Source organism: Spermophilus citellus, assembly GCF_964194105.1.
Source record: "Spermophilus citellus genome assembly, chromosome: 2".
Classification (NCBI taxonomy): Eukaryota; Metazoa; Chordata; class Mammalia; order Rodentia; family Sciuridae; genus Spermophilus; species Spermophilus citellus.
Genome location: NC_138183.1, coordinates 135553072 through 135558670, shown reverse-complemented (window position 1 = coordinate 135558670; position 5599 = coordinate 135553072). Strand labels below are relative to the sequence as shown.

Here is a 5599-nt window from a genome sequence, read left to right as displayed (position 1 = left end):
CTATTTTTTCACCACTATATTTTTCTCATTAACAACAAATCCTTAATATTTTGATGTCTAAAATAGAATAGAGGCTCAGTTTACATTTTCCAGTTATTAAATAAGCTAGAGTTATATCATGTAAAACTCAGAAGACAAAAGAGAGTGAAATGTTAGCAGGAAAGATCTCACTACTAATGAATTAAGACTGTAAATATTATTTGAGGAAAAGACAAAAATATCTCAATGGTAAGATCTAGAAGTGTCCTAGTCAAAATCTCACAATCTTATCATTTGAGAGAATAACTGTGTACTTACTTCAGAAGTGAAGAGAATAACTGTATACCTATTTTAATGGATGATCAATATGGACTCTACTAAGGAGGTGACATGTCAACCGAGATCTCAGTGATAGGTGCCACAGGAACATTCCAGGCAGAGGAAACAGATGGTACAATAACTGAGAGACAGTGACATCTGAGAAGGAGGAACAGAAATGAATTTGGTGTGTTGGTGTGCAGAGGGAGAGAGGTGTTAGGAGATGTATACATTATGTGGGAAAAGAATTAGGAAAGGAGGTTGACGTGTTAGGATCTCGTAAGGGAAAAGAGTGGGTGAACAATAAAATTCCTTGTGATATTAACCACACAAAAGATTTAGCTTTCTTCTTACTCCTCTATTTTGAAGGCCTATGTTCATTTTACCCCACCCTGGAAATAGGTTAATGATTCCCTGAGTGATTTATAGTGAAATCCACGAAGCAACTGATTATTGATAAACATTTGCAGTAAACTTCTTCCCAGCGAAGAAATAGCATGTCCTCCTACACACAATCCTCTCATGGACTCCATGAGGTCAAACCCATGGAAGTCCCTTTATCCTGGTGGCCCTCAATGGTGATTTAGGAACTAAGATCACAAGAACATATTTGACCTCCCTATACCTAACTCCCCTCAGAATGAAGCAAAAAGAGAAAATGTAGTGAGAAGAGCACCCACAAGGCTTTCCTCAATTGTGGAAACAAAGGAATCTCCGAAATAAAAGCCACTTAACCACCCAAAAGAGGGTTATCAAGTGAAAGACTAAATGACTGCCTCCAAGTCCATAAAAGTCAAATATTTCCATGACACAGTTTCTCAAGAATTCCAGAGGTATTCTAGTCAGATCTCATCATCTTACCATTTCTTGATTTAGTATCATGAAACCTTATTCTACTTAACACTTTATAGTTTCTGAGAATACCCTAGAGAATATAAGATAGACTTACTCTCCCTTCTCACAGAAAGAATGAAGAAACTGACCATTCTTTTCCTTATGTTGCCTTAGCCAATGAACTGATTTGTATAGTTAACAATTATCTATATTATTACATTATTTACATTTTATTTCTATTTCCTATTATTCACTCCATGATTCATATCTCATTTGCCCTAATTAAGATCTGGCATCTATACCAAACACACTTTCTGTTTAGGAAAGCATCCTTTTCTTCAAAGTCTTTCTCAGAGCAACATGGACATCTTTGTTCCTCAAACTGTAGATGAAAGGGTTCATCATGGGTCCCACAATGGTATAAAAAACTGTGGAGACTTTATCTTGATCCAGAGACCCAGTAGGAGATGGTGTAAAGTACATGAAGGCTGATCTCCAAAGAAAAGAGAAACAGCAATAATATGAGAGCTGCAGGTGCTGAATGCTTTGGACCTGCCCTCTGTGGAACGGATGCTGGAAATGTTGGACAGGATCAAGGTGTAAGAAATGAAGATGATAATGCTAGGCCCTATAACATTGACACCCACCACAATGAAAACCACCAGCTCATTGACGGATGTGCTTGTGCAGGAGAGCTTCAGGAGAGGAGGTATGTCACACATGTAGTGATTGATGATGTTGCTGTCACAGAAACTGAGTCTCATCATTCATACAGTGTGGGCCATGGCACCCACAAGCCCCATAGCATACACATCCACCATTAGCAAGAGACAGACCTGATGGGACATGGTGACTCTGTAAAGCAGGGGCTTACAAATGGCCACATATCGATCATAGGCCATTGATGTCAAAATACAGCACTCATCAATTACAAAAAAAGCAAAGAAAAAGAGCTGAGCCATGCACTCTGCATAAGAGATGATGTTCTGATTTATAAAACTCATCAGCATTCGGGGGGTAATGATGGAGGAGTAGCAGAGAACAATGAAGGAAAGGTTGAAGAGGAAGTAGTACATGGGAGTGTGCAGGTGAGGATTCAGAACAATCAGAACAATCAAGCCCAGGTTCCCCACCACAGAGACCAAGTAGGTTCCTAAGAAGAGGAGGAAGAGAGGCAGCTGGAGCTCTGGCTGCTGTGGTAAACCCAGCAGGATAAACTGGGTCATTGAGGAGCCACTGCCTGAGGCCATTCCTTCCTGGAATGGGTCTGTGAGAAAAAGAGAAACAGTAACATTAAAAGGAGAAGCCAGCTCTCTCCACCCAGTCCCAATACAGTGAGATGTAGACTCAGAATAGAAGATAAATTAAATCTTTCCTTCATCCTTTTCTGTCTTTTCTCCATTTTATAAGTTTTAGAGAATCTTTAAAGTTTTGTTTTTGTTTTTTTGATTTTTTTCTTTAATTTTTATTGTTGGTTGTTCAAAACATTACATAGTTCTTGACATATCATATTTCACACTTTGAAATAGGCAATTTCTGAGGGGCAAAAGGTCAGGAAGGCAATGACTACTTCATCTCAGCTAAACTTCTTTCTTTACAATCCACCTCCCACCTCTACCTCAAAGTCAATGGTGGGCTCAGCAGACAGAAGATGAGGCTTTTCAAATACTCACCAGCTTCCAGAGATGAGGCCTAGAAGAATAGCATGATGGGTACAATTCAGCTCTCAACCCTCTGTGTCAGGTCGTCAGGAGAGGCTCTTTATAAAACTTCTGCTCCATTCTTATGAATGGCAGGTAGCTCTGATGAATTTACAGACCAGAAAACACACATTTTTTTTGTTGGTATTCCTTTTGTTTGCTATAAATTATGGACAGAGAGACCCAGAGCACAACCCTCCATACCTCAAACTCTGAAACACCCTAAGGTACAGATCATGATTTCTGATGGTGGCTTTACCTAATGTCTTCTTTATCCTATGAGGTTAGGTAAATAGCATCTACTGATGCCAAAAGATCCCAAGGGGATTTTGTGAGTTTGGAAATCCTAGGGACCTGATTAAAAATAAGAAGACCTGTGTTTCTCCAGTGTTCTCTCTACAAATTAGTTTTCACAACTAAAAGAAATTATCTACCAAAAAATAACTTATTGGTAGGATACCATTTTGCATATATTTTGATTCCCCACCAAATGGGACACATCCCCAGAAAAGAAATACAAGAAAAAATTTTCCATATCCAAATAGAATTTTCCCTTCACCTATCACTAGATGAAATACCATACATTCATTTTCTTATTGTTGTGTCTTCCCCCAATACATGCACCTACATATGTTAGAGTCTAAGCTCCCAAAAGGCAGGTATTTTGTCTATTTACTTCAGTGCTATTTTTGCATCACCTAGAGCAACACCTGGCATATCAGTAAATGCTCTATGTGTAGAATTGAAAAAATTAATGAAGATCTCTTTATTATTCTTGGAACTTGTCCTGGATACAACACAGATATTTTGCCCCATTGGCAAAGGCTTATACAGTGCCAATGGTTTTAGTAGTAGATAAGAATGAAGGACAGAAAAAAATATCAGTAAGATGTTTACATAAAAGCCAGTGCTAGACCCACAAAAGTCATCTAGGGGCACTCCAGATTCAAGTTACTGAGTTCAGAAAAAGACTGCAGTCTCCCCACTCCCTGAATGTCACCCTGAGGACTTGCATAGCCCCTCCTTGAACTCCCAACATCTCTCTTACAGGACTGCAGCTTGGACTCAGATCAGACCACGAATCAGTATAGTGTAGGAAGCTCCCAGGTACCCAAATGCAGGATTATTCCCTATGGGAGGCCACTTAGGTCTTTATTTATTTATTTTTGGCAAAGAACAGAAGTAACCACAGCACTGACTTATAAGGATTAATGTGGGGGCATTGGTTGGAATGACTAGTATTAGATAGACAAAGGTTAGATAAGCTGCAAAGGCAATTATACCAGTCAATGGATGATTTACACAAAAGAAGAGAAAAAAGGAGAAAGAGGAAGAGGAGGAGAAAAGAAAGAAGCCAGGCCTGGTGTCACATGCCCATAATGTCAGGGACTCAGAAGGCTGAGGAAGTTCTCAAATTCAGCTTAAGAGACCCTGTCTCAAAATAAAAAATAAAGTTGGGCAGGAGATTTGGTTCAGTGGTAGATTATTGCAGGGTTCAATCTGCAGCACTAAGAAAGCAAAAATAAAAACTAAATGCATCACACAACCCTTTGTGTTTTTTATTAATTAATTAATTAATTTTAATTAGGTATGTATGACAGCAGAATGCATTTTGATTCATTATACACAATTGCAATACAACTTTTCATTATGGATCAGCATCCACTTACCAGAGAGAACATTCAGCCTTTGGTTTGTGGGGATAGGCTTACATCACTTAGCATGATATTCTCCAACTCCATCCATTTACCTGCAAATGCCATGATTTCATTCTCTTTTAATGTTGAGTAATATTCCTTTGTGTATATATACCAGTTTCTTTATCCATTCATCTACTGAAGGGCATCTAGGTTGTTTCCACAGTTTAGCTGCTGTGAATTGAGCTGCTATAAACATTCATGTGGCTACATTACTATAGTATGCTTATTTTAAGCCCTTTGGGTATAAACCAAGGAGTGGGATGTCCCTACAGGCAGGACACATCAATGAGGGCTGCGAACCTAGGCGGGGAGGAATGAAGGGACAAGAGACACGAGGGATGACAGCAAGACAGGAGTTCTGATCAAGCTGCAAAATTTTATTGTTCACACAGAGGTATTTATATGCTGGGAATGGAGAAGCTCTCTTATGGGCAGTTGTTGGATGTCTGCACAAGGTGAGATAACCGAGGAAGACAGATGGCCGCAGGATGTCTCAGGGAGATAGATGGCTGCAGGATGTCTCCCAGGCAGGATGTCTCCCAGGGGGCTGTTTCCTGTGTCAGGCTATTCTTTGAAGGAGAACTTCCTTCTTGCCCCTGACAGTGGGATAGCTGGGTCAAATAGTGGCTCCATTCCAAGTTTTCTAAGGAATCTCCATACTGCTTTCCAGAGTGGTTGCACCAATTTCAGTTCCACCAGGAATGTATTCTACCAGGAGTGTATCTTTTTCCCCACATCCTCACCAACACTTATTGTTGTCTGTATTCTTGGTAACTGCCATTCTGACTGGCATGAGATGAAAATCTTAGAGTAGTTTTGATTTGCATTTCTCTAATTACTAGAAAAGTTGAACATTTTTTCATATATTTGTTAATTAAATGTATATCTTATTCTGAGAAGTGTCTATTCAGCTCCTTATCCCATTTGATAATTGGATTGTTTGGGTTTTGGGGTGTTAAGTTTTTTGAGTTCTTCATATATCCTGGAGATTAGTGCTCTATTTGATGTGCACATGACAAAAATTTGCTCCCCAAATGTAGGCTCTTTATTCACCTCAGTGATTGTTTA

General features: G+C 39.2%; 1 pseudogene across 1 annotated transcript; it reads right to left on the bottom strand.

Moving 5' to 3' along the window:
- Positions 1–1449: 1449 nt before the first annotated feature.
- LOC308632950 (olfactory receptor 8B3-like) lies at positions 1450–2381 on the bottom strand (annotated as a pseudogene). Its single transcript has one exon. The product of its transcript is annotated as an olfactory receptor 8B3-like (transcript).
- Positions 2382–5599: the final 3218 nt, after the last annotated feature.